This window comes from Panulirus ornatus, chromosome 2, assembly GCF_036320965.1.
Source record: "Panulirus ornatus isolate Po-2019 chromosome 2, ASM3632096v1, whole genome shotgun sequence".
Lineage (NCBI taxonomy): Eukaryota > Metazoa > Arthropoda > Malacostraca > Decapoda > Palinuridae > Panulirus > Panulirus ornatus.
In genome coordinates, this window is record NC_092225.1 from 17,963,002 (window position 1) to 17,980,501 (window position 17,500).

Genomic DNA, 17,500 nt, shown 5'->3' on the forward strand with positions numbered 1-17,500 from the left:
CCTTTACCAACAGATAAATAATGAGGTTCTATAAGAGACACATCAAGATGGCGACTGTTTACTGCCCCTATTTCCAATGAATAGATCAGTTAACCGCCCTATACATTGGTCTTCAAAATTATGAATATATATATATGAACATAACATTACAAAACTACTATGTCCCCGTGAACATCTCGTGTACATCTTAATAACAGACCAAGAACATCATCTTGGTATATAACAAGAGGTTTCTTGATGATTCTCAAAATACTGTATTGAATGAATATCAGAAACTGCTAACACATACTAGAGACAGCAACATGTATTACTGGTTTTGTTTTTAACTTGCGGGCGAAAAGACGTGGGAACATTCTCTCGCTAAGCCTGATTAACATGACCCAAACGCTTTTACCAGACCATAAGCAAAATGTATATTTATAATAAATTCATGAAAGACTGAGAGCGATCTATAAACTAATATAATTTCGTCTTATATGAGAGTGAACAACACGACTACTAAATTAAGTTTTTACTCTGGGGAGCAGCAGTCAATTATGACTTTGTTGGATAAAAGAAAAAAAAAATATGCAAATTATTGGAAAACTTTAAGTTGGCGTCAAGTGGAGTTATGTAGGACGTGGGAAAAAAAAATTAAAGGTATGAGAAATGTTAACTCCTTATTCATGGCCGCACGACCATCATACACGGCAATACGACCCTCGAGCATGACGAGACGACCGTCATACACGGCAATACGATCCTCGAGCAAGACGAGACGACCATCATACACGGCAATACGACCCTCAAGCATGACGGGACGACCGTCAAACACGGCAATACGACCATCGAGCAAGACGGGACGACCGTCAAACACGGCAATTCGACCCTCAAGCACGACGGGACGACCCTCATACACGGCAATACGACCCTCGAGCAAGACGGGACGACCAGTAAACACGGCAATTCGACACTCGAGCACGACTGTAGGACCCTCGAGCACGACGATACTACCCACTGCAAAACAGCCATAACCATCACCACCACTACAACCATCCACTGCAACGACACACCTAGGCTACTCATCCAGCAAACCACCACTACCACCACCTACCCAGTGCATCACCACCACAACCATCATTCACTCAAAGCACCACAACCACAACCAGACTCGTTAACTCCACAACCACCACCGCGCCAGACCGGCCATCAAAATCAACCAAAACATCAACAAATATCAACCCCCAAGGCCCAGTATTACAAGCACCAGAGCCAGCGTTACCAACAGCACCTAAAAACCGCCAAGCCTTGGCTAATACCGCCACTTAGGCCCGAGAACACGCCAGCGGGGCCTTGTATCAGCCAGCCAGCCAGCCAGTGTGAGCAACAGCAGGAGACGTGTGGCACAGATATTAACCCAAGCCCAGCTGTGATACAGAACGCAACAGACTTACCCACGAACGGTAAACTACCTCCTAGCTTAGCCCTTTGAGCATGACGGTACGATCTTTGGGCATGATGACCTGGCTTTCGGGTCAGGTCAAAGGCCAAGCCATCATACCCAAGGGTCGTAGCCGTGTTCAAGAAGCTAAGCAGCAAAACACAGCGTACCCGTCTGGCCTTAATCTCTCCAATTGCGACTGGAAAAAAAAAAAAATGTCCAGAAACGCTTTCATCCAGTTACTTTCCCTGCATAATTAAATACACACGAAGCAGTTCATTAATAAATCAGACCTCCAGCCTTCCATGGCGAACACTCGAGAAAGTATAAGTAGCTAGTGCAGACCATGGCTGAGAAGGCATCGAGAGAATTACATCGGGGTATCTGAACTCCCTGCACGAAGCCATTGGAGCCAAGTACCGCTATCCTTTTGAAGCATAACCTTTCTTTACTGTTCTCTGGGGACTCACTCTACAAATGGGGCGGAACTAAATCCTAGAAAAGAGAGAGAGATGAAAAGATGCAAAAGAACACGTACACACCGACCGTCGTGTACGCGCATGGATATGTATGGATGCACACATAAAAAATACATAAACTCACACTCCGAAAATTCGTAAGAAGCAGAAATTGTGCAGAGAGAGAGAGAGAGAGAGAGAGAGAGAGAGAGAGAGAGAGAGAGAGAGAGAGAGAGAGAGAGAGAGAGAGAGAGAGAGAGAGAGAGAGCACCTATCTACCAGCTAACACCTAAGAGAGACATAACCAACGAAGAGGTAGAAAGGTAAACCAAATGCAGCCTACATAACGAAGCACTTTGCCGTGCACCACCACACACAACACATTCTATACATCATTACGCTACCACGGGACCGTCAAAAATTACACACAGCCTCTCATAAGCCAGTAACCACCACCTGAACTAAATGAAATCTCTCCTTAACCTCTTGACCAGGACGCCACCGGCCCTGGGTTAAAATCCACTGGCCCTTAAGGGCTAGCTGAACTACTGAACCATCATAAGCAAAGGTCGTTCTGTCGTAATAATGCACCACACATTAACTTCAACACACGAAAGGACAAAGAGAATGAATCTAAGGACACTGGACAAGCATATGGCTACAAGAGAAAACTTCCGTTATCATATATATATATATATATATATATATATATATATATATATATATATATATATATATATATATATATATATATAAGTACACGAAGTTTCGCTGCAGCAGTTTCTCAGAAGCTGTGGGACGCTGGTAAGTGGCCATAAGGGAGCCAATGCCACCCAGTTCATGACAGCCACTACCATTACCGCAGCTGGACGGGAGCGTCATGAATTTTCGTCACCCTTCACTCGTGACATTCTACGAAATGATCGCATCCAATGTAAAACGGTCCTGTAAATTCTGAGACATTCATAAAGTTGTTTACATAAGACGTCTGGTCCAGTAAGAATATATGGTGTTTCGCTAGGAAGCCATTACGAGAAGTGCTTGCACTTAGATGATATTTTTACACTATATGTAACTTGGTACATCATTGATAAACAGGAAGAAAGAAGACAATAAGAAGACAAAAGAGGAGGAGGAGGAGGAGGAGGAGGAGGAGGAGGAGGAGGAAAACAAAGAAGAAAGATGGGAAAAAAGGAAGAAAGAAAGATGATGATGATGATGATGATCAGAAGTTCAAGAAACAAACAAATAAGTACACCATATTCACTCGTTCCCTGGTAAGCATTAATTCAAAATTCCTGTAAACGAAGTCCTCCCACCCGACATACGTAAGCCAGACCTGGTGATAGACCAGAGATGTGAGCTATGGAGCCACATGTGTAGCGTCAGGTGTTCCTCCATGACTAACCCTGGCTGGTCGAGGTTACAACGGGTAACAACAGAAAACCTCTTATGATTCGTCCATTGCGCTGACCACAACGAGGAAATGTCTGATTCAGGGTCAGGCATGAAAAGTTCTGCAGAGTTTCAATCTATTCTCAGAAGAATGCGAAAGAAATCAGTCAATAATTCGACAAGTTACAATTCTTTTTTCTTCTTTTCCTTTTTATGATATACGACATGTTCCATGCGAGAGAATGCTGCTCTAATCGAAGGCATGTTTGGGTGAAAGGGCAAATTAAAAACATCTTAACAAACAAACAAAAAAATACAAAGGGAATGAATATATTTCTAGACTCTACTCTTGAGAGTGTTATATAAGAAGACAGTGAGACGACAGAAAGAGGGGGAATTCAGTAGCCTCGCTTTACGAGCACAAACAAAAGTATCATAACGGCTCATCTCAAAATAGACACCACAGGGAAGGAGGCAGTTGCCTGCCGCGGGTGTAGGTCATAAGGCCCCGGGATACACACGCAGACAGCTCACGAGATCAGCGGCCGAAGTGATACCTGGAGAGAGAGAGAGAGAGAGAGAGAGAGAGAGAGAGAGAGAGAGAGAGAGAGAGAGAGAGAGAGAGAGAGAGAGAGAGAGAGAGCTGGTTGGTAAGACGTGAGGTATCGGATCCCTTTTTGGCGTAAGTGAAAGGTGTAGGAACACCCACCCTAGGTATATGAGAAGCACCACACACTAGGGCGAATGATATACCTATAGATTTGGAACAGCTGCTCAGAATATACAGTCCCAGCTTCTGGGAAGTTTATTTTGTGAGATATCCAAGATAATGGAGGATATGATTATCTCCACCATTTTTACATTAAGGAAAGGTTAAACTGCATCATTTCCAATCTGATGATTACAACAAGAACGAGATTTTGAGATGTGGGTAGCAAATCTATCTTCAAACTGACGAACTTAAGTATATTACTATTTTCACCTTTCCGTGGTACGAATACAGAGGATGTACGAACATCGGTATGAGAAGGGGAATGAATACGGTTAATGGTTGTGGGGAGATCAATTATGGGGGGAAGAAATAGGGTAGGCGATAAGAGAGAGCCCATAAACACACCGCTGTTGCCAGATAAGAAGTAGAAGTCGCTCCATCAACGACTATTGCAAGTGGAATGACTGGAAAGGAAGCTATGCGCTGGAGTTCAGAGGGAAGAGGAAAAGCTAGAGGAAGTTTAATGCGCAAAGACTTGTTCTACATCCTGTAGAATGTTTTTGATATGTCGTAAGCCACGACAAAAGATTCACCAATGGCTATGACCAGGCACATTTCAAAAGACAGGCGTTTCTCCTCCTCCAAAATTCGTAAATAGTGTCCCTTGTCTTTTCTTTTTCCTTTCCCAGACACTTACGAAATTTCATGCACGTCTAGACACAAGGGACATATATGCAGCGAGAGAGTGTATGATCTGAGGGTGTTTAACATTCTTTGATGTGGTTATAACTTGATATTGAAGGCCATAATGACCCCGACAGCAAAAGCCCTTAAGCCCTAATAACCACCCAACCAGCCGCTCAACACCCGTGTCCTGTGCACACAACCATCCAGATTTCTGCAAAACGAAAAAGATGAAAACAAAACTATAAAAACTTTTCCTATTACTCGAGGGTTGGGGTCGAGGTTATCATGGCGTGGCGGGAGATTTACAGGGAAATTAGAATCTAGAGTAGGTCGTGCAGAAACAACCGCTGTAAATCTGTTTACTGCCGTTGTAAATTTGTTTACTGGTGCTGTAATTCTGTTCACAAGTGTTTATTACTTTAGCGCGTCGCTCAGCGTCACACACGGCTTTATAGTCCCGCGTTCACCGTTCGGGGGAAGGGGCAGAGTTCTCCTCTCTCTCTCTCTCTCTCTCTCTCTCTCTCTCTCTCTCTCTCTCTCTCTCTATGTATATATATATATATATATATATATATATATATATATATATATATATATATTTTTTTTTTTTTTTCTTTCCAAAAGAAGGAACACAGAAGGGGGCCAGGTGAGGATATTCCCCCAAAGGCCCAGTCCTCTGTTCTTAACGCTACCTCGCTAACGCGGGAAATGGCAAATAGTTTGAAAAAAAAAAAAAGATAAAAAAATATATATATATATATATATATATATATATATATATATATATATATATATATATATATATATATAAACAATCTTATGAGAACAGTTGCAAAAAATCTTACAAGAAATTAATTGAATTTAATTAAAAGATAAAGATACTCCTAAGAGAAATGGAGCCCCATCCACTGCAAGGTGAACGACCTTCAAATCATAATTTCATCAACTATAACTGTCTTCGCACGTCTAGGCAGCAAGAACATTCGTACAATCCCGTAACCTAAGGTGACCAAACACACACGTAACGACTTCGTGAGTCACGCACATATATCAAACACCGAGGTGAGCGAAGATACGTTAGTACACACACACACACACACACACTACAGTTGGAGCCACGGAGGAGCCAGCAACAAACCCCCGTCAACCCACGCTGCTATTGATTCTGTACCAGGAGGTCCATGATCGATCCCAGACACTGCTGGACTCAGCAGGGAGGGAGGGAGGGAGGGAGGGCCATTGGCCACTACCATACGAGGCAGCAGCAAGGTACCTGCCTAACGTACGCCAGGTCCTCGAAATATCTTCCTCTGATCGATCCTAGACGCCGGGGCAACAAGAAGGGTTGCTGGCTGCTGACCGCTCCTGCCGCACGGGAAAGTTAAGTTTAGCTCTTGCCCGTTATCAGCGTCCAAGTTGTTGTGTGCCGCTGTGCTTATCGTGCGAGCGGTGGGGGAAAGCGATAACTGAGGTCACAAAGAGTCCCTGTTAGACCCCCAGCGGCAAGATAATTCCAAAGTTTGTTCACTGCACAAGTGTGCGTTACTCTCATACGGTAGATTCATCTACGAGATGCCACACGTGGGCAGTTTCAAAATTTCAGGAATTTTGTCATTAACAACAAAGTGCTGTGCTATTCCTTGCAGTGTCTGTACACACATTCCAGTTCATGGAACTAACAATCATATGCAAGGCTATGGCGCCAATAGTACCTATAGCCTAGTGTGCACGGTCTCCATGCAAGGGTGTGAAGCTAACTGTTTCTATAGCCTAGCTTGTTTGATTTTTTTTCCATTGTGAAAAATGAATGTGATAATGCCAGTTTGCATTCTGCCACACTTGCTCTGAATGCAAATTAGTTCTCTCCTGATTACTGCTTTGTAATTTATGTTACGCAATCCTACATTATACTCAAGAGCCTCTTTATCCAACACAAGCTTGGGTAAGGCACCAGCCTTATCACAAACTTCAGGGACGTGTGTGTGTGTGTGTGTGTGAGGGAATCCATGACACTTTTGCATGAATCACCACGACACATACCTTCCCCATTAGCCAGTTCGTCTGAGGATCTCTTTCCCTTAACACCCGTGAAGGAGTCCAGACGCCTGGGAAGCAGTGAAGGTTGGTGGGTCATACGTCGTAATACGAGGAGCAATGATACGATCCTAACCTACCCAAGCCTCGTCTTCGAATAATCCTATACAATACATTACCGCTTTATTACATACCATGGCTCTCCATTTTTAAGAGAATTACAGAAACTGGATGTAATTTTCTTAATGTGTATGGTTACTATTTATGTGTCACAGGGAAAGAGGTTTGAATTCGTGTTGACCCGTCTATCAAGCTTTTATATTTGTATCATGTCTCGTCCAACACACACACACACACACACATTAATTTATGCCAGGTGTGTGTGTGTGTGTGTGTGTGTGTGTGTGTGTGTGTGTGTTTCCCTACTGGTGACCTAATTAAAGATCTTCGATAATTAGTAATCAAACGGATTCTGTGAATAGCATAATGGGAGAGTCAATTCCTAAAGGAACAGCGTCTTATTGTCGTTTAGTGACAAAAATACTAAATTCTTATTTCATCTGCTTGATGTTATAACAGAAGCTTATACAAAAATGTTGAGGACTATAACCACGCATTTGAAGAAAAATATTAGTTGTATGTTATTTCATTGAAATACATCATTTCATAATGTGAACCTTAAAGGATTCAAAAAATTCTTTCTTTTTTACCTGCATATAAAAAGGCCTCTATTTTCGTATATAAAGTAACTTTATTATATGTGTTAGGTTCCCTCTTCATACAGGACGAGGAGAGTTCTACACTCGTGAGGCCCTGTGTGTGTGTGTGTGTGTGTGTGTGTGTGTGTGTGTGTGTGTGTGTTATAACTTCCCTAAGAAACACTTAATGTCTATTATAAAATTCTGAAATCACTGTCCTGTCAGGTCATTCAATAAGCACTGAGTGTCAGTATAACACCATTTTACAGTCAGATTATTAACCATCGGGGGGGCCAACATAACACGGTACTGCCTCAAACATAACACGCCATGAGTCACTCATGACCATGGTAATACGAAGTCTATCTTTAGCGTTTTTTTTTTTTCTCTGTCTCTTAAGGGAAACAGATTTTCCTGGTCATCATATCTGGTGTATGTATGTATGTGTGTGTGTATGTATGTATGTATGTAAGTGTGTGTGTGTGTATGTGTGTGCGTATATGTGTGTGTGTGTGTGTGTGTGTGTGTGTGTGTGTGTGTGTGTGTGTGTGTATATGTGTGTGTGTGTGTGTGTGTGTCACCATCTTACATTCACGACCTCATTCATAGAGCCCGTGGAGCCTCGAGGTCACATTCTATGCCGGAGCTGGGATATGATGGACTCTCTTTGGTACGGGAAGGTCCTCAACAAGATTGTACTCCTTTCCGTCTTTTGACGATGATATACAGCCTCAATGTAGGCGACTTCTCCCTCGCAGCGTATACATATACATAAGGTAACCGGTTACACACACACACACACACACACACACACAGAGGAAGGAACAGAGAAGGGGGCTGGATGAGGATGTTTCCTCAGAGGCCCAGTCCTTTGTTCTTAACGCTACCTCGCTGACGCGGGAAATGGCGAATAGTATGAAAGAAAGATATATATATATATATATATATATATATATATATATATATATATATATATATATATATATATATATATATAAATTTCATGTTAGGTACACAGTGTAGACTATGTGCCCGTTAACTCTGATAATATGATTATCATTTCATTTTCTTTAAGGCCCACATATCACCTTTATGTCAGCCTCACACACCAACCAGGGATCAAGACTGCAGGCAGAGCTTCCTAACGTGTGTCGTGACGTCGCGTTTTCAAGCATATTTTTCGCTAAGTTTCTAGCGCGACCAAACACGACCTACATAAGGCTGGCTACCTAGCTAACTAGGTGCAGTACAACTAGTGAGTGACAATATATATATATATATATATATATATATATATATATATATATATATATATATGTATAATCTGATGATGCAATCCGTATAGCAGGATTCGAACCAATGCGACCCTTGGGTATATGGCTTAACCTTTGACCTCTGACAGGTCAAAACCCGGGCCATATCATCCTCAAGGGTGGTCGTCCCGTCGCACTCAGGGGGTTAATACACTCCTGGATACGACCGGTGTCGAGGCCAACGACCCTCTATCGAGGGATGGGGGAATGGGGACCAAGGAGGGGAAACAGTCAGCACGCATGACCAAAAGTCCTCCTCCCCGCACCTGCTCTCCTTCCCTCCCTCCCACCTCCGGACTGCGTCACGCTGGACACCCGTCCACTCTCCCCCACCCCGACCACAGCGCGGGGAGGGGGAGATGGGCGTCCTGGGTGGGGTGGAGGAGGGGTTTTGGGGGGGTTGTTCGAGGAGGAGACTGAAATATTAAACCCTCGCCACCACCATCCCTGTGCCGCTGCCACCGACGCTCACCTGAGGGAGGAGTGGGATCCCGCGATATACGTCGCCCCAGGTTATATATCATTGTTTCTCCCCTTCTCTCGTTCGGCTCGCCCCTCAGGATGGTGATGGTGGGGTGATATGTGGTGATGGTGGGGGTGCTATGTGACGATCGTGTGGGGCGCTACGTGCCAATCGTGACGGTACAGCAATATGTGGTGACGATAAGGTACTATGTCATAATGTTGTGCGTTGAGGTTGGGGAGATATGTGGTGATAGTGGGGCGTAATGCGGTGATTTGGATACGTTATGTGGTGACTGTGGTGTGTCGTGTGGTGACAAAGACATACTATGTGGTGGTGATGGTGTTATGGGAATAGTAGAAAAGTACTTCGAGGAAATCATCGTGTTATTTTGGGGTATCAGTGATGTGTTATAATGGAACGATATGGGTGTCATCTTGGTACATGATGGCTGCTTATATTCGTGTGTTATCTTGCGGTAATGATGGCGGATTGTGTGCGTTCTTCTGTTGCTATTTCACGTCATGGTGATGGCGTGTGGGAGGTGAAAGTGATGTATGTGCTAAAAGACGGGCTTTATGTAGGGCAGCTGTGCTATGCTTTGTCAGGTCGACGGTGCTATGTTATGTGAAGACTGTGATGAAGTGAATCAGGACAGTTTCTTCAAAAGCAGGAAGAAGTGTACGCATGAAATATGTGTGAAGTTGATAAAAAAAAAAACCACGTATGAAAGAAGAAGGAGGAGAAGAAGGTTAAGAGAGAGTATGCATAGTGTAGGGGGAGGAACTGGTGGAAGCCGTGAAAGGTTTTAGAGTGCAGTATGTGTGGGGGTCAGGCGCAGGAATACGTGGACGGGATGTGTGCTGAAAGTTTGAGTACGAGAGCGAGTTTAATTGTCCTATATAATATGGAACAAATCATCAAACATCCAACACAATATCCCGATCGCCACGACCACAACACCCTGTTTGTTTTTTATTTTTTTTTTTTTTTTTGTTAGTTCTGAACCCTCCAACTGTACATACACTATCTCTGCCTCCCACAGGTTCCTGTGCCGTCATCCTTATCCCTATAATACTTCCAAACGGACACAGTCACCCATAACCTCCTTCTAAACGCTTACTCTGGCACTTCGAGATAACTCATTGTATATCCTCGGGCAACTGGTACGATGACTGTCCTTGCAACTGATACTGCTTACCCGGGCAGGGATGTCTCCAGCTGTGCTATTCATATAGCGGACATTATATAGGCTGGAAGAGATTCTTAAATCCCTAGTTAAGCTGTAGTCCAGTCCCTAGTTATGATGGAGAACAACCCTTGCTAACATCGTAGTCCCAAGAACCTTCTTATCCTGGAGACCAGTAACGGACTATACTGTAGACCAGACCCTGGTTATACAGTAAACCAGTAACTGAATATACTGTATACCAGTCCCTGTATGCAGACTACTGTTAGACCAGTAACTGATTAGACTGTACACCAGTCCCGGCATTTACTGTAGGCCAGTTCCTGTTATAGTGAAGACAAATCCCTAGCTACAACACATTACCACGTTAAATCAACTACTTAAGGACGACGTTACAACCTTAAATACGACAATGTTACCCTTAAGCACAACGGTACGATCCTTGAGCATAACAGTGCGACCTTTTGATATGATGGTTGTGACCTCTTACCAGACCATTAAGGGTTAGGTCAGAATGTCTGACTATCGTACCTAAGGGTCGTACCGTCGTGCTCCAGGGTCATACAGTCGTGCTCAGATGGTCAGCTGAAGTAAGGAACACGATTTTTCATAATCACACTACACACACACACACACACACACACACACACACACACACACACACACACAACACACCTTCTCCTCTTCCCTCACCCCAAGCTTAGACAAGCCCGATCTAACTTGTGAAATGGTCTACACTTCCCCTTTAACCAAATGAGCCACGTCTCTCCTCCCCTTGTGCAGGTGGACCTCTCTCTCTCTCTCTCTCTCTCTCTCTCTCTCTCTCTCTCTCTCTCTCTCTCTCTCTCTCTCTATCCTGCAGGAGGAGAGAGAGTGTACTTCTCTTCTTTCACGTCTGAAGGAGAACCTGCTTCTCTCCTCTTCCTTCCGCAGGAGAACTCACTTCTCTCCTCTCTCCTAGGAACTCCTCTCTCTCCTCTCCTTTCTTCAGAACCTACCTCTCTCCTCTTCCCTCTACGGGAGAACCCACATTTCTCCTCTCCTGTCTGTAGGACAGCTTGTCTTTCCCATCAGCATAATGAATCATCCATCTCGCCCCTGAGGGACAGGCGGCTGGCTGGCCGGCTAACCAGTGCGCCTCCTGTGGCTGAGGTGGCTGGCCGAAGCATCTTTTCAGATGTAGGCGGTTGGCCAAAAGCTCCTCCTCTGACCTATGTGGCAGCCAAGTCTCTTCCTCCGGCCAAGGGTGAAGGCCAAAACTTTTCCTCTGGCCGGAGTAGCTGGCCAAGGCTCCTTCTCTGACCTAGGTAGCAGGGTCAAGGCTCCTACTGTGACCTAGGTTGGCTGGCTAAGGCTCACTCCTCTGACCGAGAACCTACGCTGGCAAGACAAAGGGCTGGCTGGAGGCAGCCATCTCTGGGTGAGCCAGCTGGTCGATCCCCGGGCTCAGAGCCTTTACGCCCCAGGAAGAGGAAATGAGCGCCGAGGCTTACCGGGCTCATCTCCCTACCATCTCCCTCTCCTCTTCTTGATAAATTTACTCTCTCTCTCTCTCTCTCTCTCTCTCTCTCTCTCTCTCTCTCTCTCTCTCTCTCTCTCCAGCTCGCTCCTCCAGTTTGCTTCTTCTCTCACATTTGTTCATCCCTTCTCCAGCTCTCCAGGTCCTCAGCAGCATCATGATATCATGGAGTGGTCTCATGTGCCACACATGTAATTTCATTTACCTCTCAAGCACGACGGTACGACCCTTGAACGCGACGGTAAGATCCCTTAAGCACGACTGCACGACCCATGAACCTGACGGCGCGACCCGGGCTCAAGATGGTACGACTCTTAAGTTACGACGGTAAGGCTAGCAAGATGGCAGGATCCTTCGGTATAATGATCTAGCTTTTGTTGTAACCCCTTAAGAAACTAGGGTAAAAGCCGTGCCATTACACCCTACTTATACGTACCGAGGCTAGGTTAAAGGCCGGGCCATTATAACCCTAACACCCTACTTATACCTACCGAAGCTAGGTTAAAGGCCGGGCCATTATAACCCCACTTATACCTACATCTATAGGCTAGAGCATTATACCCAGACGACATACCGTCGTGCTCAAGAGTTGCTCTTTCTCGCTCAAGAGTAGCGCTTCGTGTTCAAGAGGTAAACTATAAAACCACAGAAACAATACGAGTCGAGAATTTTGCGAGACTACTCATCAAATCTACAAGTTTAGATTGTAAGTACAACACCTACGAGTCAACACTTTAAGAACAGACTGACGATATTCAAAAGGAGAACGTGAGCATTCTACCACGATGCTGTTCTATTATCTAATAAGGAGGTTCTTACTTCGATGCCTGGGAAGAAAAGGTGGGAAAAAAGAATACACTCTCCATTCTGGCTCTGGGTAAGGCTCACAGGAGATAGCAAAACGCACTCAGCATTCTTGGTTAAACTGATTGAAGGCAAAGCCTAAAATGCACTTCACGTTTTCTCGCACACGGCTTGGAATGAAAGAACCCCAAATGCACTTTGCTTTCTCAGGACCTGAGACGGATTGAGAAGATCGTGTTATGTGACGACTGCACACACACACACACACACACACACACACACACACACACACACACACGGTTCTCGTTCAAGCGCTAAGCTTCTGCTATTTCCAGGAAGCTGAGTAATCTGTACATTTCTGCTTGTTCTGAATTTCACAGACGTAAAACATTAATCTCGTCCCGCAACAAAATGTTGTAATACTGTGTGTGTGAGAGAGAGAGAGAGAGAGAGAGAGAGAGAGAGAGAGAGAGAGAGAGAGAGAGAGAGAGAGAGAGAGTGAAGGTGAAATCGCAATTCGTAGGAGTTAAAACAAATGTAAATAAAAATGTAAAATTTTCTATACATGGAGCACTACATGTTTCGCGGAGACAATCCGCCTCACCAGGGGCAAAAAATGCATTAATGCTTTTAAATCCCAAAAACACCACCAACCATGTTCCGTCTACTTACTGGCCTGACCGTTGAAGGGAAAGTGGGGTGTGTGTGTGTGTACCTTGTGGTTGAGGTGGGGTTGTGTGGAGGAGGCTGGCCTTGGTAACGAGATGTGCGTTCGACTACCTTTCTTATGTTATTGTTTCATTGTGATCGAATTATCAAGATAACATTTACCTCATCCTCATCACGTTTACTCAGTTTGAATTCCATCACCATGAATCAGGCCTTCTTCCATGTTTCTGTAGGTCCTTGCGAAAACAAATGCAATCCTCAACACCCTCCATACCTCATCCGTGATCCTGCCATCATCTACAACACATTTTGTCACGGAGTTCAGTCCTTCTTAGCGAGTCATTTACATAGGTTAAGAAAAAGCAATGCTCCCAAGCCCGAACCCCGAGCCAATACAGCGGTGAAGCCAACCTATTTCGAGAGGAATTCTCGAATGGGCGTCCCTTTTCTTCCTATACACTATGATAATCTTTCTGTTCATCGACGGAGTCCTCCCCCTTTATTCCTACTTAGAAATCCAGCTTCTATAATAAACCTTGTGTGGTACAATGTTTAATGTACTCTGGCGGTCCAGTTACATACACACATACACACACATACTCCATCCACCTTTCTCTTTTGTTTAAAACGGAGCTCAATCTCTCTCTCACAGAAGCCTAAAGATGTGTGCGTTACGCAAGGCCTCCTTTCTCAGAGCCCACGTTGTCTCTCCCCCGTAAGCAGTCCTCTATCTGCTTTCTGATTATCTTTTCCTACATTTGACAGACCATTCTCGTCAGAGGGACTGTTCTGTCTTTCAACGCAGCTCCTCATTCTTCTTTAAGTAAGACAGGTGTGACATTTGCCCTCTTTCACTCCCTTCACACTTTACCTTCCTCCATCGACATATTGAACTGCGTTTCAAGTGGGCTGTCAAGAGTGTGTGTTTAAAAGCCATTAAAGTCTGAGGAAAAGGGATTTCTCAGTATTTTCGACGACAGAAATAATCCTTCAGCCAGCAATCTTTTCCCCTTCACAAAACATACCATTAGCACCCTATAAGAAACTATTCTCCCCTTAAGAAAAGATAATGATTATCTGGATGTATCTCTGATTGCTAACATGATCTCAGCAGAACCTTCCTATTGACAACATAACAACACTAGGAGACCAGAGAGTTGTACCATTAACAACATAACAACACCATGGGACCAGACAGTTGTGCAATTAACAACATAACAACACCAGGAGACCAGAGTGTTGTACCATTAACAATGTAGCAACACCAGGAGACCAGAGAGGTGTACCATAAACAACATAACAGCACCAGGAGACCAGCCAGTCGTACCATTAACATACTAACAGCACCAGGAGACCAGCCAGTCATACTATTAACATCATAACAACCTTAGGAGACCAGACGATACCATTAACGACTTAACAGCCCAGATGGACCTAGACAGCTCCATTTTAGCCGACAAGTGAGATAGGCAGTGACAACTGTGACGTCAACACTCGATGGAGGGACGCTTCGGAAATCATTTAACGCTTCTATATTCGGGCAGGTCCGAAACGCATCGCTAAACAGGCAGCCCGCAACTTTATGGAAAAAAAGTATATACACTTTAATTAACAGCGCTCCTGACAGAGCGCTCCGAGGAAAATGGAGTTTACTGAACGTAAATCAATTAGCTTCTTTTTCAAACAGCTCTTACTCACTGACTTCATAAAGTGACGGCTGTTACTTACCTCCTCCTCCTCCTCAAATATTGGAATCCGAAATTAAACATCTCTCGAAAAGATTTCCGAGACGGAATCTACCAATTTCTCTTAAATACAAGATAAATATACGTTTAGGTGAACTTATCTTAGGTACATAGTTATGCACATTACTATCCATCTTAGAACAGTGGTCAGCGCTGCGACGTCCCAACCTAAAGGACCATGGTTCGAGTCCCGGGCAGGGCAGCCTCCTGGCTCTCAGCCAACACAGCCGATGATCGTTCCCGCTAAGGGTACTGGGAGTCAGCTGGGATGTATACATATGTATGTATATACATGGTTAAGGAACGCATATACACACCAACAGAGGGATATGAACCCTGGTTAGGGCGCCTAGCTGCCTCGGCCACACGGAAGTTAAAAGTCAGCCATGCGACCTACCCTGGGTTCATATCCCTGTGTTGGTGTGTGTGTGTGTGTGTGTATAAAAATCCGTTCTTTTCCTCAAGTAACAGAGGAATACAAGTGAGCAGGAACGCCCACACGACTTGCTGAACGATATCTCGTAGGAAATGCGAGGAGGTTCCACTTGCAGGGACGTGTGGAGGCTCCAGGCGCGCCATTCGTCATATGGGGTGAACTGGGTCCCGCAGGTGTAAACAACGGCCAAGACTGAGGAATGAAGTGATTTCGAAATGAAACTCTTCACAACGATGGTACGACCCTTGAGTAGGACGGTACGACCCTTGAGCAGGACGGTGCGATCCTGAGCAGGACGGTACGACCCTTGAGCAGGACAGTACGACCCTTGAGCAGGACAGTATGACCCTTGAGCAGGACGGGACGACCCTTGAGCAGGACGGGACGACCCTTGAGCAGGACGGGACGACCCTTGAGTAGAACGGTACGACCCATGAGCACGAGAGTGCCACCCATGAGCACGACGATGCTATCCATAAGCAAGACGGCACGACCCATGAAAAATATGGTACTACCACCCATCGTCAAGACGCTCCGACCCTTGAGCACGATGGAACGACCCTTGAGCACGAGGGAACGACCCTTGAGTAAGAGGGTACGACCCTTAAGTACGAGGGAACGACCCTTGAGTAAGAGGGTACGACCCTTTAGCAAAACGATACGACCCTTGGGTATGATGGCCTGGTCTCTGACATGACCCCTAACTCAGGTCAAAGGCCAGGTCACCATACTTGGCCAACGGTCGTGCCGTCTTGCTCAGCAGGTTAACTACTGATGATGATATGTCAATCTGCTGGAAGGAAAGATGACAGGGTATTAGCTCAACCGAATGTGCATGACAGGTTTATCTAAACCCTGCATGAACAGCTGGGTGTTAGCTGTACCCACTGTGCAAGGTAGTAAGTTAGCTTAACTTAGTGAGCATGACAGGGCGTAAACTAAACCCAGAGTGCATGGCAGGGTTTTATCTGTACCCAGTGTACATGGCAGGGTGTTACCTAAACGCAGTATGCAGTGCATGGTTTTAGCTGAATCTGTGCAGTGCATGGAGTTAGCTGAACCCACATGTACAACAATGAGAGGTGGTATTCCAATAGTGTTTTGTGCTGTGCTGGTGAAAAACACAATGTTGCGTTCATGACGGTCGATACAGTATAACAATTTCACTGGTGTGCCCTCTGTCCACAGCTATTTCCACCAAACTGACCCAGGATGATAATCCTACAGTTATGACACGAAAGACTGGGGTCATCTGGGCACGCCACGGGTAAGAAAAAAAGGAATATAAAGGTGACGTATTTCTTGGAATGACTACAATGACTAACAAAGACACCGTTTCATGAAATATACATCTCTACTTGTAGCAAAAGCATTTCTAATTACCTCATATATTACTTATAAACCTGATATACTTGCATATACTCTCACCTTTACTCTCCCCTCTATAAGTAGAGCTAGTCTGACAAGAGCCACAGTGACATGAGTAATGTAGGCTATGACGTAAACACTGTAAGACTAACAATTACGTCACGACATAGTCCTCTCACGCGGCATACCAACCTATCGGGACACTATCCACTATAAACATATAAGAAAATACTTAGAACTCGCCATTGGCATTCACCAGTCTTCCTTGTTCCTGGACACAACAACAGCCTATCAGAATTACCCCCGTACAAGGACCTCTGCTTCCCATACTGTACATGCAATATCATCTTCCATTTCTAAATAAGTTTTCTAGTATCCCATATGTAATCTGATCTTCTCCCCATATAGGAATAGCGATTCAAATATCAAAGAATACACATTGATCTTCCCATATACCGTATCTTTATCCTTTTTCACAGTGACCAACATTCAGCAAAACATGCCCCAAATGACACATCAGGTGAAGCGAGAAATATAGCGCAAGAAATGAAAAGACGAAATTAATCAGGGCTTCTCATGTGTTTGGAGAT

At 44.6% G+C, this 17,500-nt stretch overlaps 1 protein-coding gene across 1 annotated transcript in view; it reads right to left on the minus strand.

Moving 5' to 3' along the window:
* The window catches only part of LOC139753761 (voltage-dependent calcium channel subunit alpha-2/delta-1-like), a 256,887-nt gene that overhangs the window by 209,931 nt on the left and 29,456 nt on the right, over positions 1 to 17,500 (minus strand). The gene's annotated exons all lie outside the window — the stretch shown is intronic.